Here is a 27,962-nt window from a genome sequence, read left to right as displayed (position 1 = left end):
GAGTACAAGAAAAACCAGCTGTCATACAGTTATAAAATGTCCTGTGCTGATTGGGAGACCACCCAGGTTGTTTTGGCCCTTACAAAGGTGCAGTGGGGGGCAAGATCCAATGAGCTTTTCTTCACCCCTTACCCCTGCACAGCCTGTCAGAGGACCAGGCATACCTGCACTACCTGCATTCAGAGACAGAACATGGACTGCTCCCTCAGTGCTCTCCATGAAGCACACAGTGCTCCACCCAGGGTGGAAAGGAGATGAGACCATGGTTCAGTTTTCCTCCTGTTCCAGTTCACGGAGTTGTACTAATGCAGCCGGGAGGAGTAACAAGCTCCCACTGAAGGGCGGTTTCAGTGAGGTGGCTCGCCTTTGTGGAGGGGTTAGTATGGCTTCATTTTAATCCCAGTATAGGGCTGTGTCTAAATGGTACGGTTCACCTTCTATTGTATTGCAAGTGGGTATGTCTGCACTTTGCACTGATTCCCAGCTTGAGACATATTGCCACTAGCTCTCATCGAACTGGCGCACTAAAAATAAAATGTATCTGTGTCAGAATGACCAGCGGGACGGGCTAGCCACCTCGAGTACATGACTATGCTCTCAGACAGGCATCACAGCAGGGAATCACACCCCCGCTCAAAGTGTAGACAATACCACATGCGTGAGTTTGGGTTTGGTTTTTTTAAATATAGTGCCTACATTATGTGCTAAGCACTTTGCAGAAAGGTAGGAAGACAGAATAAAGGGCTAAGTATACAACTTCCAGACAAATGATGGAGGATGGATGGGATGCAGGAGAACCCACAGTGATTGGGCAGCAGAGCTTAGCATACATTTTGTTCTATGGCTGTTGGTTAGAGATTGTCTGTGTTCTTGGTGCTGGGTTTTGTTTTTGTTAAAATTCACACGACCACAATGGAACACATAGTTCCAGTAGCTCCCAGTTTTTCACACAATAGATGCTTGAGTATCTTGTACTCTTTTTGTCAGGGCCTGCTCTTGCTCCTGTTGTCACAAGTGGGGCCAGAAATGGGCCCTCACTGTGTCAGTTATTTAAACTGGCAAAAGAATAGGTGTAGTAAACAATTTCTACAGTAACAATGAGGAGTCTGGTGGCACCTTAAAGATTAACAGATTTATTTGGGCATAAGCTTTCGTGGGTCAAAAACCACTTCTTCAGATGCATGGATGCCCCGTCATTTCAGGCATTGGCACTCTTACAGCAGGATTGTCTGGCTATTTGGACTCTCTCTTCAGACTCTATGCTACCAGCACTCCTATCTTCGAGACACCACCGACTTCCTGAGGAAACTACAATGTATCGGTTATCTTCCTGAAAACAACATGCTCGCCACCATGGATGTAGAAGCTCTTTACACCAATATTCCACATGAGGATGGACTACAAACTGTCAGGAACAGTATCACTGATGAGGCCATGGCACGCTAGGTGACTGAGCTTTGTAACTTTGTCCTCACCCACCACCATTTCATATTTGGGGACAATTTATACCTTCAAGTCAGCGGCACTGCTGTGGGTGCCCGCATGGCCCCACAGTATGCTAACATTTTAATGGCTGACTTAGAACAACGCTTCCTCAGCTCTCGTCCCCTAGCACCCCTCCTCTATTTGTGCTACACTCATGACATCTTCATCATATGGACCCACAGGAAGGAGGCCCTTGAAGAATTCCACCTGGATTTCAACAATTTCCATCCCATCGTCAACCTCAGCCTGGACCAGTCCCACACAAGAGATCCACCTCCTGGACACTACAGTGCAAAAAAGTGATGGTCACATAAACACCACCCTATACCAGAAACCTACTGACCGCTATTATTACCTACATGCCTCCAGCTTCCATCCAGGACACATCACACGATCCATTGTCTACAGCCAAGCCCAAAGATACAACCGCATTTGCTCCAGTCCCTCAGACAGAGACAAACACCTACAAGATCTTTAATCAAGCATTCTTAAAACTACAATACCCACCTGGGGAAGTGAGGAAACAGATTGACAGACCAAGACAAGTACCCAGAAGTCACCTACTACAGGACAGGCCTACAAGGAAAATAACAGAACACCACTGGCCATCACATACAGCCCCCAGCTAAAACCTCTCCAGCACGTCATCAGCAATCTACAACCTACCCTGGAAAACAATCCCTCACTCTCACAGACCCTGGGAGGCAGGCCAGTCCTCGCTTACAGACAGCCCCCCAACCTGAGGCAAATACTCACCAGCAATTACACACCACACCACAGAAACACTAACCCAGGAACCAATCACTGTAACAAACCCCATTGCCTATTCTGTCCCCATATCTACTCTAGCAACACCATCCTAGGACCCAACCACACCAGCCATATCATCAGAGGCTCATTGACCTGCACATCTACTAATGTGATATATTCCATCCTGTCTCAGCAATGCCCCTCTGCCATGTACATTGGCCAAACTGGGCAGTCTCTACGTAAAAGAATAAATGGACACAAATCAAACGTCAAGAATTATAACATACAAAAGCCAGTAGGAGAACACTTCAGTCTCCCTTCACATTCAATAACAGATTTAAAAGTAGCCATCCTTCAACAAAAAAACTTCAAAAACAGACTTCAAAGAGAAACTGCAGAGCTACAATTCATTTGCAAACCTAACACCATTAATTTGGGCTTGAATAGGGACTGGGAGTGGCTGGTTCACTACAAAAGCAGTTTTCCCTCTTTTGCTATTGACACCTCCTCATCAATTATTGGGAGTGGACCACATCCACCCTGACTGAATTGGCCTTGTTATCACTGGTTCTCCACTTGTAAGGTAATTTCCTCCTCTTCATGTGCAGTATATCTATGCCGGTATCTGTAATTTTTACTGCATGCATCTGAAGTGGGGGGTTTTTACCCATGAAAGCTTATGCCCAAATAAATGTTAGTCTTTAAGGTGCCACCAGACTCCTCATAGTTTTTGTGGATACAGACTAACAAGGCAACCCCTCTGATAAATCTCTACGGTGCTAAACAGACCCCTTATGCAATTCTATGGTAATAAAAAGAGAAATTTACTAATATCCGTTACAGATTTGACAGAGAAAATAATCATAGTGTGTTGTACATAGTATATCTATTTGCCTGCTTGAAACCTCAGTAAATTCATCAGGTAAAAATAATTGGCATAGACGTTTCTTATATTAGTCTAGTCATGTAACTCTTTTTATAGGTTTGCACTTTATTAACTTTCATGTGCATAATTTATATGATCTAGTTTTTCAGAGCACGGAATTTTACACACAGGGCCCGATCCATCTCTCCTTTAAGTTGATGAGAGTTCTTTGCCACCGACCAGAATAAATGTGCATAGCAGCTCACTGAAAGTGCAGTATATATTACCTGAAAAGCAACATGATTATTTTATAGGATTCCAACTTGTGTGAATTCAGTTGCTTTGGAAAGGACTTATAGAAAGAAATTTTTAATCAGCCATTTCTAAGTCTGTTCTGATCATGCCAGCAGCAGTGTGTGTGTGTGTGTGTGTGTGTACACGTACGTGTATGTAAACCAATGACCTGCAATGATCATTTAAAATAAGACCTGCTTCAAGTATTCATTTTTGGAACACATTGTTTTTCGCACTGCAGTAATATAAAATCATACATTTGAAATACCAGACAAAATCAGGGGTATTCAGAGTTAAGGTTGTTAACCATCGTTAACTAACTTTGAGGTGCTTAATTAGTGTGTGAATGGGTTGGCCTTTGAGATTTAAACAGCAAACCTTTCTCGGGTGACAGTGTCCTACACATACACTGTGTAGCTGCAAATTTTTGTTCTGCTCAAAGTGTGACATGTTATGCAAATTACTTATTGAGATTTATTTGCATTTTTGCAAATAACTTGCATATATCTATAATTTCAGATTATGGTCAACACACCCTGCCCCGCGCACTGGTATGGTTAGGTCAGGGAGCTTCACAAAACTTGGCAGATCTGGCTGGGTGCTCCAGAGTGTCTTGGGGGTCGGGAGTATGTAGCTGGATGGTTACGTGCTGCTGGGGCTGTTGCAACCAGGGAATTCCTGGAGCAAGTAGGAGGCGCTGGGAGGGTTAGAGGATTCTGGGGCTACGGGGGAATTTGGAGGCTGCTTGGTGGCAGGTGTCTGGGTGTAAGTGAGGTAATGTCAGTTTGTGGTAGGGTAAGCCTGGTGCAATTGCATTTACGTGGGATAACACAGCTGCTCTTTAGCTAATCTCAGAGTTCAGCAGTGCCTAGGGTTGCCAATTTTGGTTGGACATATTCCTGGAGATTTCATCCCATCACATAATCTTTAATTCCTGGAGACTCCAGGCCAATCCTGGAGGATTGGGTAACCCTAGCATTGCCATAATGTACTGTGGCATTTATTCAGCCCGAGTTGCCATGACTTTGAGTGCATATTGAAGGCAAACCCTTGCTATGTTCTCAGATCTTATTATACAGATGATGGGGAAAATTTTCAAAAATGCCATAGTGATTGAGGAGAATAAGTCCCATTTTCAAAAGTGACTTTGGTGCTTAGACTGATGTTGAATGAGACTCAGACTCCAACATCACTTTAGGAAATGGGACTTAAGTTCATAAGTCATATAGGCACTCTTGATAATGTTATCTTTGGTCTGTTAGCAAACATAGGGAATAAGAACTAATATTGTTTTACTCCCCTAATTGAATTGCTCAAGTGGGCCCATGATGCTGAGTTATGAAGAGCAGTGTTGGCAGCAGCAAAATGGGAAAGGAAAATAAAGAAAATGTTGAGTAAAAAATGTAGGAGGAAAATACTGATGTGCCCTAGCAATTTTGTTTTTATAATTAATTTCTTCTTAAATTCATGTTTACAACCTGAGGCATTCTATTCTCTTATTCATTTTGCATTTTCTAAGTATATTTGATAATTTATACTACTCCAACTGCAGCATCTAATATTTTAAGTCTCACAAAATATCTATTTTTAAATATTGCATTTGCTTCTGACTGATTGCATCTGCTCAGTTTTGAAACACTGAGTCAGTTTGGATAGAAGGCAGACTTTTAAAATTTTCAATGCGGTTAGTATATGTTTGGGGTTGGATAAAAGTGAGTAATAGATAAATGAGGTGCAGATAATTGAGGTTATTACACTACTTGGGTTTGAGCTGCTATCCTGGACTTTCTTCAGCCCCTGAGATGACGTGTGTCTACTACAGAATGAAGTTTTGACTGTTCTTGGGCTACTGTTTCTCTCTGTTAATTTCTAGTGTACCAATCACTGTGGCATCTATGTTCCAAGTACAAAGTTAAGAATCACTCATCCTTGCCCATTATGGGAAGCTGGAACTGCTGCTAGGGCTAGTTTTGAACATTCCTTACTCTCAGGGGCCTTGTCCCTTTGCAGGATAGGTATAATTCCCACTGAACTCAGTGAACTTGTATCCTGTGGTGGGAAGACTGAGCTCAGAGTACGAGGTCTGAGACTGAGCCTAACCTCTGTACATGGCTGCAGGAAAGAGGCTTCTTGTGCTCTCTCTTGCCATTTGTGAAGTATAAACCCAGTCTGGATCTAAATGTTTCTTGGAGAAAATTAAAATATATATTTAGGTGTCAGGTGCTATCACTATTGTAGTATTTCAAAAGACCATGGCAAACTATTCCTTTTGCTAACCTGCTTTCTTTCCAGAAAAAAATCTTGTTGATCTTAATTTATTTTTAAGCATTGTTAATGGGCAGAAGCAGCACATCTGAATTTCCATTTTTGTTATGAATAAAGTATCAACATGATAGAAGGAATGTTGATTTCTGGAAGAATTGCAGAGACTCTTATCCAGATAGCTTTACTGTGGCATTTTAAAACCACTTTTAATACAACTGACAGATGATATCCAGAAAGGAGATATTGCATATTAAAGAGCTCAGGCCTAATAAAGGCAGATAAGATATGTTTTTTCCATATCTAACAATGCTGGGTTTTTTAATCACAAAATAAGTTAAAGTTTATGAACAACAAACATGCTGCCAAAGGTACAAACCACTGACAACATAAATAAGGGTATGTCTACACTACCCGCCGAATAGTCTAGACGCGATAAATCGACCCCAAATGTTCTCCCGTCAACTCCTGTACTCTACCACCGTGAGGAGCAGGCAGAGCCGACAGGGGAGCGGCAATAGTCAGCTCACCATAGTGAAGACACCGCGGTGAGTAGATCTAAGTACATCGACTTCAGCTATGTTATTCACGCAGCTGAAGTTGCGTAAATTAGATAGATTCTCTCCCCCTGCCCCTGTGTAGCCCAGGGCTTAGTGTAATATAGAATATAAGCAGAGGAGACGGTTTTCCTTTGAAAAGAGGTTAAAAACATTTTCTAGAAGACTTCAATAAGAAAAAGTAGGATGATATCAGTAATCACACAGTTCACATGGTAAGTTTCCCAAAGATGATGTAATTCTGTTTTAATACAGCTTTTTTCTGATAGTACATGATGTGGCTTGAACCCAGAAACTTCTTCTACAGAGTTTTAATGTCTCCCTAAATGAGCTCAGGAGTGGTCTTGCAAAGGAGACTTTGCTCCAGTTTTTTTTTTTTTTAAACCTTGAAGAAAAAAAAGCAGACATGTTTTAGGCACATCAATTTATGCATGCAAAAAGCCCAGTGTTTATGAATGCATTGTCTGTTTAATCTGACTGAACAGATGTTCCCATAAGTTTTGCAGGTACACTTTTAGAAGTTACTTTTCAAATTAACAATTTAGGCCCCAATCCTGCAAGCTGATCTATGTAGGCAGATGCCTGTGCCCTCCCAGAGCACATTTATCAATGTGATAAATTCTCCATCACTGAGTCTTTAAATCAAGATTGAATGACTTTTTAAAGATAAGACCTATTTCAACCACAAGCATTGGCCTACATGTAGGGATCATTGGATGATATTAAGGACTGTGTAATATTTACAGGAGCTCAGACTAGATTATCATAATGGTCCTATTAAATTTTAAAATCTCTTTATGTATCGACTTTAATAGGGGCCTGCATGGGTATAAGAGTCCATTCATTTAAATCAGCCTGAAGAATTGGGCCCTTGTACATATTGTCAAAGATTAGTGGAAATATAGATACAAGACTGCTAAAGAAATTTCAGGATAATACCATTAAAAGAAATAAAACTGTGTTTTACAGTGACATTCCCTAAAATATAAGGGGAGAAGACATTGCAATACATTCAGTACAAGTATATGCAGTATTATGATTTATTATAACACTATATTTACACATACATTGGGGAGAGAGTGATTCTGCTACTGAAAGCTATAATAAAATAAGAAATTCTGCTTGTCCACATATAACCGTAATCCTGACATTTTGAAACTTTTAGCGCTTTATTTTGCAACCTCAACATTCTTTAAAGTGTGTGAATGCACACATACACATATCAATTCTTCTATTTCTGCCATGAAACAAAGATTATGTTGGTGGATATTATTATTTATAATTTGTATTGTGATAGCATTTAAAGGTAGAGTCTTATTGTGCTAGGCACTGTACAAACATATAACAAAGAGATGGTCCCTGCCCTGAGGATATTGCATTCCAAGTATGAGACAAATGATAATACATGGACAGATTTGTGTCCCTTTCCTGATTATTGCTTGCTATTTTTCAAAGCGTGAATTTTGTTATGAATTCCAAACTGCTACGAATTATACCAGATAGGTCACGCACAGGAACTGCTGTGAATTATACCCGATAGGTCACGCTCAGTTCGAGTCTAGGCTGAGGCACACGAACAAAGTCCACAAGTGCAGAGTTCCCAAAGATACTAAATTTATTACGCTCGAGCATCGTGCCCCCCTGCTAATCAGGAGGGGACCCCCCATACAGGTTATACAAAGATTATATACCTTTTAGCAAAGCATGTTGCCTTCGTGCATCGGAAACCTTAGCCAATAGACAAATCCTTCCCTCATCTACCACCTATCCCTGCTAGGTACATTTCCCATGCTAAACCATTACTTCAACTACATTACATGGTCCTTAAGCAATACATCAGTAACTTTTCTTATCAGGATGGGAGGCTCACATCAAGGCCAGGAGGCAGGGAGTTAGGAACAGACAAAGAACAGAAACCGGGAGTCGAAACAAGCTGGAAACAAGGTGGGGAGGATTTTCACAGGAATGCAGTATCTAAGAAACACTCCTCCTGGTGCATTATGTGCTTGCTTTTAGACAATGGTGGGCCCCAAACCAAAATGGAGTCAGATATGCTAACTTTTCCTTAACAATACCTAAACTCAGTTTACTGGGAGAGAAGTGTGTCTTATCTGCAAAGATCCACAGTAATTTTAAATTACTCCAGACGGGTACATTCTATTGCTATGGTATGGTCTTATGAGACTCAGAAGACTTCTAAGAACCTCCTTACTTAAGTTGTATTTTAGATGACCTGTTTATAGTAGCAATAACAATGTATTTATTACTATACACATAGAAACAGTTGCCTATCTGTAAGCAATATAATAGTTTCTCCTTTTTGACTTCACCTACTCATCTATGTCCAATCCACAATGACATTATTAACAAAGAGGTTCTCTTTTGGGATGATTCTTCTCTTTAGCTATGAATAAGGGGTCTGGAAAAAGTAAATGCTTCCAATGAATCACGGCAGTACATTTCAGAATATCCAACTTTTTCCAAAGTTGGATTGTCCACCTTAGAACTAAACAAAGGATGGGTGGCTCCAAGTTTAGTTATCACAGGAGGATTTTCAAAGGCATGAAAGTCTTTTCTTTCTGCTCACAGCGTACAAATTCTGCTGTGTTACAGTGGTGTAAGTCCCAAGGAGTTGCAGAATTTGTCATAAGGTCTTCAGAAGCCTCTCACTGCCGCTGTTGGTGTGCCAAAAACTGCACTAGCAACACCCACCCTGTGTTTAGCTCCTAAGGTAGACAGCCCAACTTTGGGAAAAGATAATATTGCTTTGAGTGATTAAATACAGTGATTTGCAGTCAAAGAATTGTAAGGAAGTAATGGGGTGCTGGAAAAGAGACTCGGGAAGAAGGATGAAGGAAAAGTGAAAGGATAGGGAAACTCTACTTATCATGATGTCTGAGTACCTTTTCAATAAGATAAAACAAGGAGCTAGAGGACAGTAAAGAAAACAGAAGGGAATGGAGTGAAAGAATAAAAATAGAAATTAAAGAGAAAGAAGGGAGAACTAGAAGAAGGATGGGATTACAGACGGACAAATGACGGGCCACTAACATGAAGAAAAATGCTAAAGGTGAAAAGGAAGGTATGTGTCATGTGGCACACTTTCACTGGAATAGAAAACACTTCCCTCATATAGCAAAACCCTCAATTTGTCCATTACCTTGCTCACATTTTTTTTTAAATCTGCTTCTGATCAGAAGCTGGAGAGAGAAAGCAATCCAGTGGGAGTGATCATGTTATGGGAGTACCTACCAGTGCAAAGTAAAGTGTACAGATTGATCTACTTACAAAAATTTAATCCACTGTACAAAATATCTGTAAGTAAATCTTCTCATTGGGTAGAATAACAGCTGTATATTTAATATGATCTATTTAGCTTTTTTCTAAGTGACAAACACTTTTGAATTATAATGTAAGATTTATTTATGTCAGGGGTGCTGGATCTTCAGCTGTTATAAAATGTGACAGTTCCATTGACTTCACTTGAGCTACAACAGTTAATATAGGAATCCCTGTGGAAGAATTTGCACAGCTTTACAAGGCAATAATCCAGTTCCTGTGTAAAGAAGTTATGAAGTAAAACTTTTTTTCCCCTCGCTTATTATTAAGTAGACCTGCCTGGGTTAAAATTGAAGCACTCTAGTTTAATATTTATGCAAACTGAGAAGTCCTGTTATGTTAACAGTTGACTGCATCCCTTAATTCCACCAAGTGAAAACTGCAAACTCACTTTTGTTTTGCTTTAGATCAAGGAAAAGAGACATAGCAATGAATTATCTGTTCAGTCAATCAGCAAAACAAAGGCTGTATAAAGGACAATGGACTGTAAAGTTCTAGAAATCCCTGGAAATGCATGACCAGGATAAGATTTTTATTATGAAGTGGAAAAAATGAGGGCTACAGTGCTACATTTAGAAAAAAAAATACAATTCTACAGACTTCAAAGAACAAAGTTAACAAAAGGGAAAGTTCTGTGAAGACAATATCCAAATGTAAAATACAGATTAATTGTGTTTGACCCCAATCAAGGCTCCTTATGATGTTCAGCCCTTTCTAGTACAACTTTAAAAAAGACACTCTCTAGTATTTCCATAGTTTTTAATCTATATTGTCTATCTAGTTGTCAGAATTTGTAAGTTGCATTTTTCCTCTGCTGATTTTATCCTTGTCATTTGAAAATCATTGACTTACTTTCTTGTCTGTGGCAAGGAGCAAAAGACAAGATGGATCTCCTGGGTTTACTGCCTTGTTTTCATTCTAGTATACATTGTTTGCTTCCTTGTTCTTTAATTATATACAAAAAAAAAGAAAAAATGATCAGCCAACTAAAGCAATTTCTATCTTTCCAGAGCTTTAGCACTGGGATTCACATGGGTCTTTAACAGACTATTATTTATTACTAGTAGATACAGTGGTGGTAGAAACGGAGTCTGCAAAGACTTGTGCACATGCTTTACATAACGTGAATAGTCCCAGTGGAGTCAATGAAACTATTCACAGTGTGTAAAGTTAAGCACATGCATATAACTTTGCAGGAACAGGGTATACTTTATTTATTTTGATTCCTAATACCAATAAAAAGGCACCTATCCAAAGGCTGTGGCACCCAGTTCTCTCTGAAAATTGTTTGTGTTGTAGAGTTTTGCATGCAAACAAACACACACTATAGTTAGATGCAACTCTTAAACAAAACAAAAACCCAACAATCAACCAAGCCATTCATAATCCAACAAACAAAACAATGACTCCAACCCTACTCCATCCTTTCCGTAGCTCCCCTGCCCTACCCTTAACAGTCTCAAATGCTTGGGGGCAGGAAAGATGGGCCTTCCAGGATGCCCTGAAGATCAACAGGCTTGGTATATTTCAGATCGGGTGGGAAGGGATTTCTGTAGAGAATGCTCTGCCAGCAGTTCCCTCTCTTACAGCAAGGGGGCTCCAGCCTGAATATTGCAGTTGTGGCAGTATTGTTCAAATGTTGAGAGGTAGAAATTCCCTTAATAGAGGTGTTCACAGAAAGCAAAAAATTCTTCACCCATTCCATCCTAGTGAAATTCTCTTAGAAAATACTTTGTATTATGTAGTATTGTACATTAAGAAAATCAATACTATCTTATAACAAAAAGGAAAATATGCAAGGTTGCCATTGAATTAATTTGTATTTTATAGTAAGAGTCCAAGCTTAATTATTGTGTCTGCATCATTTCAGTCTAGTGCTTCAACTGAAACAAAATAGTATAAATTAAAAAATTTGATCCCTACATCTCATTTATGCCAACCAAACCTCAGTGAAATTATTATTTCAGAGGTTTCTTTTAAAGATGTGTTCCAATTAAAATAGGTAAAAGAAACAACTTGACATTGATTTGAAATTTGGGTCTCTGCACACAACTAAAGGAGCTTGTAAACAATAATAAAATGCTGTAGTGTATTGGGTTTTTTTAGAAATAGCTTGACTCAAGAAAAGGGGTGCAATTAAAAATACCCAGAATCACAGTTACAACAAAGGCAAACAGAACTCATTATAACTTCCTACAGGTAAATGCTAAAGAAGAGGAGTTTGTTTAGGTCTATGGAATTACAATTTTAAAGGCAGAGCCCTGAATTGGAATGCAATAACTCAGACCCCTGCACATATGGGCGTTCCTATTTACGTCAGCTGAACTCTACCTGAGTGCTTCTGTGCTACAGTTGAGGAGCTGGCTCACTGGTTTCAAGGGGGCTGCATGGATGTAACAGAGTACAATTTGTCCCAAAACATTTTGCAGAGAGAGCATTCTTTGCTTTTACCACCTGAGCTAATTATCAAACTGGCTTGCTTAGCCAAAAAAGGTTAGCATAATAAAGCAATGTTTTTAATCACAGATCATATATCAAAGAATGAAAACATGGTGTGAGTCCTTGCCTGATTAAGGTTCTTCAATTAGGGTTAAATTCTTCTTTCAGATTCACACAGAGGAGCTCACATCTGATTATCTACTCTCTCTATTTTTGGAATTTCTATCAAAATAGACAGAATAATATTTTCAGGCAGATGAGATCTACCATGTATATTTAAGAGCAGAAGTTTTCCTCTCCTCTTTGAGGGAAATCATGCCGTGCACCTTCTGGTATGCCTAAAAATGGCTTGTTTTAATCTTTGTTGCATTCTGAAGGTTCTGCCATGTGAATGTCTTGTTTAGCAACATTTGCCTTTTATGTCCTAACAGAGAGGCGCTTCAAAAAGCATGGGTAATGTGTATTCATCAGTAAGCTAGATCAGTTGAAAACTCAAAGAAATGTCAAAGTCCTGTTTAGCTTTGTTTATAAAAATGCAATTAAAAATGTAAAGCTTAAATATTTGTAGAAAAAAAAAAGCACAAAACTCAGTGACTTTTCTTTTTACAAAGGAACGTCTCAGAAGTAATGGGCTTGAAGCTTTTACGGTAGGTTACACGAATAGATGGGCCTGTTTATTTGTATTGCGGTAGTGCCTAGGAGCCCTACTCATGGACCAGGACTGCATTGTGCTAGGTGCAGAACCAAGAGAATAAAAAGATGCTCCCTGCTCCAAAGAAGTGACAGTCTAACTGTATGACAACAAGTGGATACTACTTCTGGGGGGATTCTGTGCCAAAAAATTCTGCGCCAAAAAATAAAAAATTCTGCAAATTGCATTATTTTGACAATGTAATCACACCAGTTTCAATTGTTTTGGTAAGTTATTTAAACTTTAATACAGAAAAACATCACTAACTACTCAATTTCCTAAACACATGAAAGTTAAATTACAAATACTTAATACCCTGCATTCCAGTTATAATCCTGGATTTTCATTTAAATTATGTTACAGAACACCAAACAGAAGAAACAAAGTAAAAAATGTCATTTCAAATTGCTCAGACTTTCACACATGAAAGTCACACAGTTTTGCTAGTCATTGTCCTGGACCTAGCTGGGTACTTTGGAAAGTGCTTGGTTCTGATTGTCCTGACTTTTTATTGATTGCTTGGTAAATGTTTTATTTGCCCTTAAAAGTCTTTTTTTTTTTTTTTTTTTAAAACATGGGTAAGTAAAAATCTAACCCCTTTGTGCCACTTTGGCACAGGAAAAAAGTGAGAAAGCACAAATTTTCCTAGCTGATTCCCTTACTGTCATTTATAAGGCTTTACATCGCTCTGGCAATGTAGAGGCCTTAAAACATCTACAGGTTTTTATGCTCCTCAGGCAATTGACTGAGAATGGGAACAGTTAACTAACAATAGAATAATTAACAACATTACTGTGCAGACTGGTTGCTACATTTCTGCCTCAGAATGAGATCAATTAACCAGCAACATTAACAAAATGTGGGGTTTTTTTTTTTTTTAAAACAGAAGCTATTTGCTTTAACTTAAAAACAAACAATTTTTCAGTAAAACAATACTAATATTTAATTATGTGTTTTTTCAAGTTTCAAGAAGTTACATTTTACTAGGCAGGTAGGCTGCTACACTTCTGCTTTGGGGACAGAGCCTTCCTCCTGCATAACAAAAAGACCTATCCTCCTCCACACCCCACGAGCAGCAGTATCGAGAGAGGGACAGAGTCTCTCTCTCTTGTTGGCCAGGCCCACCCACTGTTGGTGATCAACATCTCCCCCACAGGCACGTACGCCAAGCCTCTTCCCCCTGCAGTGATTTGCATCTGTGAAGCTGCTCCAGATATGCTGGAACAGACACACTGGCAGGGAAGACGCGTATCCCCGCACAGATTTCTTGTGTCTTTTTCTGCGTGGGGGGCACAGAAATATGCAGGCCATATGAATTCTGGGGCCCCACATCAGTGCAGAATTCTGTCAGGAGTAGGATACAGATAGATAAGGGAGCGTGATAGGTTGGATCACAGAAATCCCCTTGGAGCTGCCAACTATTGTGCCAAGACTACTTCTTCCCCTGCTTTCCCTGCCAGCTTGGGACTCCAGAGCCCTGCCTGGCTGTGCCAGGCACGCTTGCTGGCCACAAATACAGACCCAGGTCTGAACCACGTCCCACAACTGCAAACTTAACTGAAAGCAGCTTAACTGAAAGCAGCTTAAGAAGTGTTCCTGTCTTTAACACTCAGATGCCCAACTCCCAATGGGGTCTAAACCTAAAATCCATTTTACCCTGTATAAAGCTTACACAGGGTAAACTCATAAATTGTTAGCCCTCTATAACACTGAGAGAGAGAGATGCACAGCTTTCCCCCTCCTCCCCAGGTATTAATGCACACTCTGGGTTAAATAAGTAAAAAGTGATTTTATTAAATACAGAAAGTAGGATTTAAGTGGTTCCAAGTAGTAACAGACAGAACAAAGTGCATTACCAAGCAAAATAAAATAGAACATACAAGTCTATGCCTAATACAGTAAGAAAACCAAATACAGATAAAAGCTTATCCTCAGAGGTGTTCCAGTAAGCTTCCTTTTACAGACTAGTCTCCTTCTAATCTGGGTCCGGCAACCACTTACACCCCCTGTGGTTACTGTCCTTTGTTCCAATTTTTTTTCCCAAGTATCCTTTGGGGGTGGAGAGGCTCTCTTCTCAAGCCAGCTGAAGACAAAATGGAGAGGTCTCCCTGGCGTTTAAATAGACTTTCTTTTGTGGGTGGACACCCCTCCTTCCCCCTGTGTAGAATCCCAGCTACAAGATGGAGTTTTGGAGTCACATGGGCAAGTCACATGTCCATGCATGACTCAGAACTTACAGGTAGCAGCCATGGTTCACGTGCTACCTGGAATGTCCTCAAGTAAACTTCGTATGTGGATTAGAGCCTTCCAAGATCCATTGTCTGTTAAGTGCTTCTTGATTGGGCACTTAACTTGCACATTCCTTTCTCAAGAAACTGACCAAATGCTTTACTAAGGCTACTTAGACAATATTCATAACTTCAACACACAAAAATGATACATGCATACAAATAGGATGAATAGATTCAGTAGCTCATAACCATTACAGAGATATGTTATATGGCATATGTAGCATAAAACATATTCCAGTTCTGTCATATATACATTTATAAGCATATTTTCATAAAGCCTTATGGGGTGTAACATCACAGGGAGTACTGGGAAAAAAAGGAGACAATATGAATCAGCATGATAGGCAGTGGTCTGAACACACCATTGTCAAGTTTTTTGTAGGCATCATGCTAAAGGAGAATTTTAAGGCGGATAATGAGATAATTTTGCAGATGTTTACGAGGAATCTGCCCCAGTGTGAGGGCAACATGGATGAAAGCACAAAGATGCTTATTTGAAAATTTAACAAGCGGATGATGGAGGCTGGCATCATGGGTCTTCAGAGGTGCAAGTCAATATCTTGATACTGAATAAGAGATGATAGATAAGGTGGAGACTGAAGACAAATTGTTTATGTTTGATGTAATAGATAGGGAAGCCAGTTGAGGAATGCAGAGGGAAGAGGTGAGATGGTGGGCTAGGGAATTGATCTTTGCAGCTGCATTCTGTCTGCCAGAAGCTGGGAATGGTTGACACGGAATGGATCACTTTATGATTACCTGTTCTGTTCATTCCCTCTGGAGCACCTAGCATTAGCCACTGTCGGAAGACAGGATACTGGGCTAGATGGACCTTTGGTCTGACCCAGTATGGCTATTTTTATGTTCTTATTGATATGAGTGGGGCAAGATTGCATCTGTCAAGGCAAAGAAAGGATGTTGTAATAATCAAGACGCAAGGTGATGAGAGCCTAGATGAGCATTTTAGCTGTGTGGATGGATAAGAAGGGCCATAGCTTAGAGAGGTTACACAAGATTGGGATATATCCTGGAAGTGAGGATCTGGAGAGAGGTCTGAGTTAGAGATGATACCCAGGTTAATTGCCTGATGGTGATGCAGACAGGATGGTGGTGTTGTCCACTATGATTGAGAAAGGAGGTAGAAGGGTAGTCTTGTGGGAGAAGATTAAAAGCTGTTTCAGCCATGTTGATCTTGAGCAGACATCCATGAGGAGATGTCAAAGAGACAGGCCAAGATTTTAGTTTGGACAGGAGACAAGTCTGGAGTAGAGTGGTAGAACTGCGAGTCATCAGTATGGCGATGGTAGTTGAATTTAAGTTTACAAATAAGGAGATAAAGGAAAAAGCCTTGTGAAAACCCCACAAAAAGCTGAAGGGTAGATGAAGAGATCTTCTGAAGGACATGCTGAAGGAGCAATTAGAAAGATAGGAGGAGAACCAGGGTAAGACAGAGTAACGGAAGCGAAGGGAGTACAAGATTTCAAGAGGAGGATCATGGTCAACTATATTGAAGGCAACTGCCAAAGTCCAAAGAGGATGGTGTACTAGTTCTGAGCTTTGGCTAGGAAGAGGTCATTAGAGACTTGGGCAAGAGTGGTTTGAGTGAACTGCAAGGGGCAAAAACTGGATTGGAGAGGGTAAAGGATGATATTGGAAGAAAGGAATTCCAGACGGCAATTGTAAATAGTTCATTCAATAATCTTTAGAGAGATTATTAAATTATTAATTAAATAATAATTAAAGAGAGAAGGAACAATAGTTGGAAAGACAATAGCATTCTATAGTTTGGAATACCAGATTTGCTAATTACTGTTTTTTTTCCTCCCTACTTTATTTTCTCTACTTTTTGTAAAATTTGGAGAGGTGGGGCAGTCTCATTATTAAGGGATACATGGAAATAATAGATTTCCTGTAGGATTGGCAATTACCACGTATAGCTCCAAACTAAGCTTTGTTCAGTAAACATTCCCACTTCAATCACCTTTTGTTTCAGTGATATTCCTTTTGTCAACAACTTTGATTCCTGTGTTAATAAGAAGGGTTTCTTGTGATGGTTCTTTCAGTATCAAATTATGAAGGAGAGCAACACACTTCATGAAAGAAATCCATAGAAAATGAAGAGTTTTTAATGTAGTTGGTTTTCTCTCAAGATTAAGTCACAAACGAGGGATTCAGAGGGTTCCAAAAGGTGTGAGGTTAGGAGTATAAGCAATACATACATTTTTCTTTTGCTGTGTAGGAAGAAACTTGGGTGTAAGTGCATTGGAAATCTTAGGGTGAGAAATGAAGCCTCTTGATACTGAGGGGTAAGGTGAAGAATCTGATACTTCAGAGTATTTCTCTTTATAAAATAGTACAGGTATTCTCCAGAGATTGCTGTAATCAATTAAGCTAAACAAGATTTTTGAGCAAAATATTCAGTTTATCCACACTTCTCTTTAGTAAAGCCAACATTATAACAAAAGTACCACACTGAATGTAGTTAGCACCAGTGTTGTATTACATAGTTTAGGTTACAATTTTCTGAAAGGAGGAGAATAAATATGTAAAAGTTAGGCATGAAGCTTAGCCTGTCCCTATAGCCTAGGCTTGTGATTCATTATCTAGTGCATGTATTGTTGACCACAGTGCTCAGGATCGTTAGCATCAGTAAAAATAATTTATATGAAAAAGTTTTCAGGTATTCCAGGTGTCTTTTGTTACTTCACCACCCTGGCATACCATTTTCTTTTATTCAGCTTTATACCATCTACAAGAGGATTAAATTCTGTTTGTTATATTATAAGGTTTATTCTAATAGCTCCTAGACAATTTTCATTAGGGAGAAAACAATGACAACAGGCTTGGGAGTCCTAAAAACTGAGGGAATTTATCCTGTGGTTTCTGGTCCTATCACATTCATCTTTCAACCTAGTTTATCCCCAGTAACAGCCTCTGACTCCAGTTCACTTGTTACCAAAGACCTGATTTTTCAGAGGCACTAAGTACCTATTGTTCTAATTGACTAAGATGTGGTTGCTCAGCACCTCTGAAAATCAGTCCCTGCGCCCTGAGATTGTGAGCTACTGAGCTCCCTTCTATACCATTGTCTTCAGTGGGAATGGACGGAGCCCAGCACTTAGGGTTTCAATTTGTGAGGTACTATTACTGGGTCTACTGCTTGCTCTGATTAAAGAATGCTGGCCAAATCCCCTATTACATTTGTCTCCCTTACCATTACACACACACAGTAATGACTAGTTATTTGTCTCTGCCTCATCTCTTCCTTTTTATCAGCCCAAGTCATTCACCAGAATGACTTATTTGCTCTTAAATTCTGCAATAATCATTACCTATTTACCTTGCATTTACAATTATTCACTCTTTTTTCCTGGATACACTGATGAAAGTCTCCTCATAGCAATCATAGATAAACCATACTAATCAGCTCAGGGCAACCATCTATTTCATCAGCTGTTTCCTTACTCCTAGATGTTCACATTTCTGGGAGGTCTTACCTTAAGCTTTTTTTTTTTTTTAATATTCCATAGTAGTTCAGTACAGGATAATTTAAGTAAGTAATATACACACAATTCGATTTCACAGAGGGAAAATGTTTGTCTTTCCCAGCAGTTTAAGTACATAGGACAAATCATTCTTTTCTAACTACAGTCCAGATCTCATCAGTTACAACTCTTCATAAAGAGATTTTTTAGAAATGTCACATGGTGTCCTGCTCCATGGGTTCATCTTGCCAGATTCTGATGTCATTTATAGCAATATAAATCCAGAGTAACTTCTTTGAATTCAGTGGAATAGCTCCAGATTTACACCATTGTAAATGATATCAGAATCTGGCTCGTCATCTTCACTAATACTCTTGTAAGTCTTTAGAGTAAGTCAAGGAAGCAGAATATGGACTACTGGTTTTGAATATGGACTATTGGTTTTGAACATGGCTATGAATGTATTACAGTGCTTTCCAACCTCGTTGTTCAGTAAGGTTCTCTTTGCAATTGCCAGTAGTATTTGCAGTCTCTTATGAGGTCGCCTTCTTTGCGTTTCAGCTTCAGTGATGTTGTATCACTTAGGAGGCACAGTACTGGGGAGAATTCTATGTCCACAGACAAGTATTGTCTCACAAACAGAATTTAGTAGATTACCAAATGTGGCAACAACTGAATCTTAACACATTCCTATAATATTATGTTGCAAAATTGTGTTGTTTCAGGCATTTGATGTCCACAAAGAGAGCCATTTATTTTTCCTTCATATCTTATATGTACAATATACAGGGTGATTGATCTGTTAGCTTGAATACTCATTTATACTGTGATACATGATTTAACACCACCACAAATCAGAAAATATTCTGAGTTTTTGTTTGTTATATCAGCATCCCATCTATTTTTTTTTTAGCGCATGCCTCCTATTTAGGTACTAAATAAATAATCAAATGCTTTATAAATTGTATTGATTTAACAGTGTCTCAGTGAGATGCCACCTCATATTTTATAGCTGATCTAACGGATTTTGATGTCATATGTCTGACTTGTAGATTTTTTAGAAAATTGTATTTGGGGTATTTGTTATTGCTCTTGTAACTGTTAAAATTAGAAATATATTTACCATAAGCAGATCACTGATTTTTCTTCAAGAGGCTTCTACCTAGGCTATACATTACTTCACAGTAATTTCCCTGATTCTAGAGTATTCTTACAGGAAGAAAGCTCCAGTTTAGCTCCAATTGTTCTTCCTGGTGGCTCCTCCCCCCTACCTTTACATGCAATTTCAAGTTCTTAATTGAAAAATGTCTTCCAGATTTTTTTCCAGTATTTTGTTTTGTCAAATGATCCAAAAGAAGAATCTGGCCTGAAAGGTTATTTCCATATGGGAGCCAGTTTGGAAGAATACAATTCCTTAGATATCTACACACATGACATGGACATTGTTGCTCTGTTGCAGTGGTGGGCAACCTGTGGCCCACAGGCTGAATGCAGCCCCACTGCTTCCTGCAGCTCCCATTGGCTGGGTGTCATGGGGCACAGACTCACCCAGCAGCACCTCCTGCTGGTCATCTCGGGGAATTACTGTCCAGCCTCCAGAGCGCCTCCTTCAGGCTGGTGTCTCGCCACCCCAGCCCTCATGTCCCTCCTTGACCCTGGTGCCCTTGTCTTCGGTGCTGGCCCCTGGCAGTACCCCCACAGTTCTGGGTCTCCCCCTCCCAGGGGAACCCCCACCTCACCTCAGTCTTAGGCTATAGCTAGTCACCAACTAGCTCCCACTCCCTGAGGCAGACTGCAGTATAAGCCACTCATCACAGGCGAGGGGGTTTGGACCTGCTGCCTCTGCTTACCTGTGGCTGCCCCTGCAACCCCCATACCTAATAGGCCTTCCCAGGCCTGCAGCTTTCCAGGCCAGAGCTCCCCATACCCCTTGGCCTTTCCCCAGCCCTACTCCAAACTAGGTCCTGCTCAGCACCTTGCAGCCAAGCCCTTCACCCAGCAGAAGGAGACTCTCTCTGGGCTTCTGGCTCACAGCCTTTATAGAGCCAGCTGGGCCCTGATTGGGGTGTGGCCCCCAGCTGAGACTGCTTCCCCAAGCAGCCCTGCTGCCTTCCTTCTACAACAGCCCTCTCCCAGGGCTATCTTAAACCCCTCTGGGCCCGAGCCGGTGTCCACCCCGTTACACTGGGAAAGGCAAACTGTGGACACTGGGAGCTGTGGGGGGCCGTGCTTGCGGATGATCAATGTCAGCAAAATGTCTCAAGGCCTGCAATCAGATTACCCTGATGGGCCGCAGGTTGCCCACCACTGCTTTATTGTCAGATCAGGGGGAATAACATTTCCTGTATCTTTTTCTTGAACAAAGTTATTCAGGTTTTTTTTGTTCAGTTGTTTTTTTTACCCAAAATGTGCTGGGCCCTGCACATCTTTGCCCCAGCTTTGTGTTTTGTTTGACTCAAATTTAAAGGGCCATTTGTGACCCTTGCACTGGTAGTACCTTACTCTTGCTGAAATCAATAGACTTCTTAGCACACATAATGGTGGTAAAATTAGTGCCTGTAAAGGTATCATTTGTAGTAATGATACTTCTGACCTTTCATCTGAACTTCTCTCATTGTATCCCGGTCCCTCTGTCTCTCCCTGTACCGGAGCATATTTCAACCTCCATGGAGCTGCTGCAGGAGGAGAGAGAGGGGTGCCAGGATAAATCCCCAAATTTAAAAACAAAGAAGGTACTTCGGGTGTTTCTAGAAGAGACTTTGTGTCCTTTCTCCATCCTGCTTTGTTTTCTTCTTGCACTCTACTGCTGGTTGACAGCTATATTTTGAAATTGTCAGCAAGGATATCACTATCTTAGGACACACAGCTAATTCAGTCTTCCTAGCTGACTGACAGGTCAGGAAGAAATCCCTTTCTTCCTGCCTGTGAAGTCCGAGGCATGGTGAATGCTCAGTATTTCCCTGCACAGAGCATAGTCAAAGGTGCTATAAAGCTGCCAGGGCTAAAGGACGTACCCCATATTAAGGGAAGTTTGCATCAACTATTTATATATATTTTTTGGCACTGAACACGAGTTTTATTTCTCCAATCCTTGACATTTTTGGAACATTTTTTATTTTTAAATATGTAAATTCTTCCTCAGCCCATTGGAATGAGCTCTTAGAGAATCTGTATTATGGTTCTTTCTTGACATGATGTAGGACTCTCTAAGTCTGAGAAGGGGGGGAGCAAAAATACTCTTAATTAAAAATTGCAGAGAGACTTATGTGCTAGAAATGTACAAAAGAACATTTTTCTTTGTTTTCAGTGGGATCTACCTTTATACACTTAGTCTGTTCTGTCACAACCTCACTGTGGACAGGGACATAGGACTCCCCTTGCCTCTGGCCTCTTAAAAGTGAATGGACAGTCCGCGAGCTCTGAACCATAATACTCATTCATGACTCAGAATAAAGCATTTTAAGTCACTTCATAAGAACGTATAGTCTAACTCCAACTTGTCAGAGGCTTCCCTTTACCTATTCTTGAGAGAGTGAGCCAAACAATAAAATTATATGTTGACTTATTTTACACAGCCTGTCAAGGCTCCAGTGGGTGTCTACAGCCCTGTAACAGGATTCATTCACTGTTGGGATACCTTGTGGCTGCATCTGAGGATCAGCTCCTTTCAGGTCTGACCACCCCCTTCCTTCGGTTGCTCACACTGGTCCTCCCTCACTTTCCAGGACTCTTGGTACTCCCTCTTTGTGACAGTCTTTCCACCAGGACACTATATAGTCCTTCCCTTCCAGGATACCAAAGTCCCACTGGATCAGCTGTCCGCATGCCATTGCGGACAGTCTTCCGTTCCAAGGCCAGGTCCTGTGACACTTTCCCAGCAGCTGATAGAGGAGCCTGGGCCCATCTACTAGTCCAGGTTCCAGCCCAGGCACTACAGTCTGCCTGCTCCCATACCCCACTGCTATTTCCATGGACTCCTTCCTACTCCATTCTCTCTCTTCTGGACCTTTCCCCTTCTGTGTTTGCCAGCCCAAATTCCCTTCTTCCAGGGAGTAACTGTAGACTACTTCCTCTCTTTGACTTCTTGCCAGTTGCCGTAGTCCCAAACGCACATCTGTTTTCCCAGGGAGTGACTACAGACTTCTTCCCCTGCAGTCCCTTTCTGTTCTCAGCTTCATCCCTTTCAACAAGCCCAACCTGCTCCTTCCCAGCTGAACTTAATCTTCCATTATGCTTTACTGAGCTCCAGCTCTCCCCCAGGTACAACAGATAAGGTTAGTTGAACTAATTCAACCTTCTTTGCCTTGTGCGGGGTGGACACCCTATCACAAGCCTGCTTGATGATCACTCAAATCTTACAGATTGAGTTACTTCTAAATGAACAAAATGTCCATATTTGCTTTATGTTTAGATCTTCAGGGAGAGAAGACAGTTGACATAGGCAAAACATGAATAGAAAAAGATACCTTTTTTATGCTGCTATGGTGGTTGCTGTTAAAAGTTAACATTTGCTAACAGTTACCACATAGCAGTACTACATTTTCTCTCTACACTTGAGCCATGTCTATGCTGGACCTTTTTCCTTAACATTTTCCAGTTGACAATTTTCTAATACAAGTACAGCCACACTGGTAGTAGCCACAGCAGAAACACTAGCACAGACTGGCTGCCATTGTTTTAACCAGTGTGATATCTAACCCTGCCTAGAGAAGGTCATAAGAACATAAAAATGGCCATACTGGGTCAGACCAAAGGTCCATCCAGCCCAGTGTGCTGTCTACTGACAGTGGCCAATGCCAGGTGCCCCAGAGGGAGTGAACCTAACAGGTAATGATCTAGTGACCTCTCTCCTGCCATCCATCTCCACCCTCTAACAAACAGAGGCTAGGGACACCATTTCTTACCCATCCTGGCTAATAGCCATTAATGGACTTAACCTCCATGAATTTATCCAGTTCTCTTTTAAACCTGTCATAGTCCTAGCCTTCACAACCTCCTCAGGCAAGGAGTTCCACAGGTTGACTGTGCGCGGACTGAAGAAGAACCTCCTTTTATTTGTTTTAAACCTGCTACCCATTAATTTCATTTGGTGGCCCCTAGTTCTTATATTATGGGAACAAGTACATAACTTTTCCTTTTTAATTTGTCCACACCACTCATGATTTTATATACCTCTATCATATCCCCCCTTAGTCTCCTCTTTTCCAAGCTGAAAAGTCCTAGCCTCTTTAATCTCTCCTCATATGGGATCCGTTCCAAACCCCTAATCATTTTAGTTGCCCTTTTCTGAACCTTTTCTAATACCAGTACATCTTTTTTGAGATGAGGGGACCACATCTGTACGCAGTATTCAAAATGTGGGCATACCATGGATTTATACAAGGGCAATAAGATATTCTCCATCTTATTCTCTATCCCTTTTTTAATGATTCCTAACATCCCGTTTGCTTTTTTGACTGCGCTGCACACTGCGTGGATGTCTTCAGAGAACTATCCACGATCCAAGATATTTCTCCTGATTAGTTGTAGCTAAATTAGCTCCCATCATATTGTATGTATAGTTGGGGTTATTTTATCCAATGTGCATTACTTTACATTTATCTATATTAAATTTCATTTGCCATTTTGTTGCCCGATCACTTAGTTTTGCGAGATCTTTTTGAAGTTCTTCACAGTCTACTTTGGTCTTAACTATCTGGAGCAGTTTAGTATTATCTGCAAACTTTGCCACCTCACTGTTTACCCCTTTCTCCAGATCATTTATGAATAAGCTGAATATGATTAGTCCTAGGACTGACCCTTGGGGAACACCACTAGTTACCCCTCTCCATTCTGAAAATTTACCATTTATTCCTACCCTTTGTTCCCTGTCTTTTAACCAGTTCTCAATCCATGAAAGGATCTTCCCTCTTATCCCATGACAACTTAATTTATATAAGGGCCTGTGGTGAGGGACCTTGTCAAAGGCTTTCTGGAAATCTAGGTACACTATGTCCACTGGATCCCCCTTGTCCACACATTTGATGGCCCCCTGAAAGCAATCTAATAGATTACTAAGGCATGATCTCCCTTTACAGAAACCATGTTGACTTTTGCACAACAATTTATGTTCTTCTATGTGTCTGGCAGGTCTAGTTGATATAGTGGTTAAAGTGCTAGTAACTACTTGTGATTTGCCCACACCTGCACTCCCACCATTGCTACCAGTGTTGGAGTTGCACTGATTGTAGCAAAAATGGGAAACTTTAAGAAAAGAGAGGCAAACGTAGAAGTTTTATCTCAGCTACCACTGGATAGTAACTGTTAGTAAATATTGACTTTTTAACAATGACCACAATACTTAGGGCATAATGGGTCAAATTCTGTCTTTATTTACGTTTGAATAATTCCATTCATAGTTCCATGGGTGAAACTCAGGGAAGAATCTGACCCAGTGAATCTCCTCAGCCCAACTTTCCCTGTTTTCTGTACTCAGGTGGGGTCCAATTCATATGATAGGCTTTTCACTTCACTTCACATGCTATGAAAGTTGTAAAAAGAACGAGGAGTACTTGTGGCACCTTAGAGACTAACAAATTTATTTGAGCATAAGCTTTCGTGGGCTAAAACCCACTTCATTGGATGCATGCAGTGGAAAATACAATAGGAAGATATATATATATATATATATATATATATATATATATATATATATATATATATATATATATATATATATATATATACACAGAGAGAACATGAAAAAATGGGTGTTGCCATACACACTATAATGAGAGTGATCAATTAAGACGAGCTATTATCAATAGGAGAAAAAAACCTTGTGTAGTGGTAATCAGGATGGCCTATTTCCAACAGTTGACAAAAAGGTGAGAGTAACAATGGGTGGGGGTGCGGGGGAATAAGCATGGGGAAATAGTTTTACTTTGTGTAATGACCCATCCACTAGGTTATTCAAACCTAATTTAATGGTGTCCAGTTTGCTAATTAATTCCAATTCAGCAGGCTCTCTCGTTGGAGTCTGTTTTTGAAGGTTTTTTGTTGTAATATTGCGACTAAAACCTCTCCCGTGCATCATCAAGGATCTACAACCTATCCTGAAGGATGATCCGTCACTCTCACAGATCTTGGGAGACTTGCCTGTCCTTGCTTACAGACAGCCCCCCAACCTGAAGCAAATACTCATCAGCAACCACACACCACACAACAAAAACACTAACCCAGGAGCCTATCCTTGCAACAAAGCCCGTTGCCAATTCTGTCCACATATCTATTCAGGGGACACCTCATAGGAGCTAATCACATCAGCCACACTATCAGAGGCTCGTTCATCTGCACATCTACCAATGTGATATATGCCATCATGTGCCAGCAATACCCCTCTGCCACCTACCTTGGTCAAACTGGACAGTCTCTATGTAAAAGAATAAATGGACACAAATCAGATGTCAAGAATTATAACATTCATAAACCAGTCGGAGAACACTTCAATCTCTCTGGTCACTCGATTTCTGACCTAAAAGTGGCTATTCTTCAACAAAAAGACTTCAGAAACAGACTCCAACGAGAAACTGCTGAATTGGAATTAATTTGCAAACTGGACACCATTAAATTAGGCTAGAATAAAGACTGGGAGTGGATGTGTCATTACACAAAGTAAAACTATTTCCCCATGCTTATTCCCGCCCCCCCTCCACTGTTACTCTCACCTTCTTGTCAACTGTTGGAAATGGGCCATCCTGATTATCACTACAAAAGGTTTTTTTCTCCTGTTGATAATAGTTCACCTTAATTGATCACTCTCATTATAGTGTGTATGGCAACACCCATTTTTTCATGTTCTCTTACAGCTGATATATATATCTTCCTACTGTATTTTCCATTGCATGCATCCGATGAAGTGGGTTTTAGCCCATGAAAGCTTATGCTCAAAAACATTTCATAGAATCATAGAATATCAGGATTGGAAGGGACCTCAGGAGGTCATCTAGTCCAACCCCCTGCTCAAAGCAGGACCAGTCCCCAATTTTTGCCCCAGATCCCTAAATGGCCCCCTCAAGGATTGAACTCACAACCCTGGGTTTAGCAGGCCAATACTCAAACCACTGAGCTATCCCTCCCCCCCAAAGGTGCCACAAATACTCCTTGTTCTTTTTGCTGATACAGACTAACACAGCTACCACTCTGAAACATATGAAAGTTGTAACACCCTTTGATAAAATCATAGAACCATAGAAATGTAGGGCTGGAAGGGATCTCGAGAAGTCATCAAGTCCCTCCCTCCTGTGCTGAGTCAGGACAGTGTAAACCTAGACCATCCCTGACAGGCATTTATCCAACCTGTTCTTAAAAACTTCCAATGATGGGGATTCCACAATCTCCCTTGAAAGCCTATTCCAGAGCTTAGCTGTCCTTATAGTTAGGAAGTTTTTCCTAATATCTGACCTAAATCTCCCTTGATGTAGTTAAATCCCATTATCTCTTGTCCTGTCTTTAGAAGACATGGAGAATAGTTGATCTCAGTACTCTTTATAATGGCCCTTGACTTATTTGAAGACTGTTATCAGGCCCCCATCCCCAGTCATTTTTTCTCAAAACTAAACATGCCCAGTTTTTTTAATCTTTCCTTATCGGTCAGGTTTTCTAAACCTTTTATCATTTTTATTGCTCTCCTCTGGACTCTCTCCAATTTGTCCACATCTTTCATATAGCGTGGTGCCCAAAACTGGACACTTCTCCAGCTGAGACCTCACCAGTGCCAAGCAGAGTGGGACAATTACATCCCACGTCTGACACACAACACTCCTGTTAATACTCTTCAGAATGAAATTAGCCTTTTCCGCAACTGCATCACATTATTGACTCATATTCAGTTTGTCATCCACTATTACCCCAAGATCCTTTTCTGCAGTATTACCACCTACCCAGTTATTCCCCATTTTGTAGTTGTTCATTTGATTTTTCTCTTCTAAGTGAAGTACTTTCCATTTGCCTTTATTGAATTTCATCCAGTTGATTTCAGACCAAATCTCCAATTTGTCAAGGTCATTTTGAATTCTAAATGAATTCCTCCAAAGTGCTTGCAACTCCTCTGAGCTTGGTGTGGTCTGCTAATTTTATAAGAAGGCTCTCCACTCCATTGTCCAAGTCATTTATGAAAATACTGGATAGTACCAGACCCAGGACTGACCCCTGCAGAACCCCACTAGATATGTTCTTCAAGTTTGACAGCGAACCATTGATCACTGCTCTTTGAGTACCATCTTTCCATCAGTTGTATACCCACCTTATAGTGATTTTATCTAGACTGCATTTCCATAGTTTGCCTGTGAGAATGTCATATGGGACTATATCAAAAGCCTTACTAAAATCAAGATATATCACATCTACTGCTTCCTCCCCATCCATTAGGCCAGTAACCATGTCAAAGAAGGAAATTAAGTTGATTTGCAACAATTTGTTCTTGAGATCCATGATGGCTATTCCTTATAACCCTATGGTCTTCTA

General features: G+C 40.4%; 1 protein-coding gene across 7 annotated transcripts in view; it reads left to right on the top strand.

The window, feature by feature from the left end:
- Positions 1-27,962, top strand: part of TMEM108 (transmembrane protein 108) — a 386,458-nt gene that overhangs the window by 20,089 nt on the left and 338,407 nt on the right. For 5 of the 7 annotated variants that reach the window (XM_073333196.1, XM_073333192.1, XM_073333191.1 and 2 more), the window contains exon 2: positions 2-376. The exons of the other annotated variants lie outside the window; for them this stretch is intronic. The gene's annotated coding sequence lies outside the window, so the exon portion shown is untranslated. The remainder of the gene's footprint in view (position 1; positions 377-27,962) is intronic. 7 annotated transcript variants of the gene reach the window in all.

The sequence above is a fragment of the Lepidochelys kempii genome, chromosome 2, assembly GCF_965140265.1.
Source record: "Lepidochelys kempii isolate rLepKem1 chromosome 2, rLepKem1.hap2, whole genome shotgun sequence".
Lineage (NCBI taxonomy): Eukaryota > Metazoa > Chordata > Testudines > Cheloniidae > Lepidochelys > Lepidochelys kempii.
The sequence above is the reverse complement of the archived record's forward strand: the minus strand, read 5'-3'. Positions and strand labels throughout refer to the sequence as shown.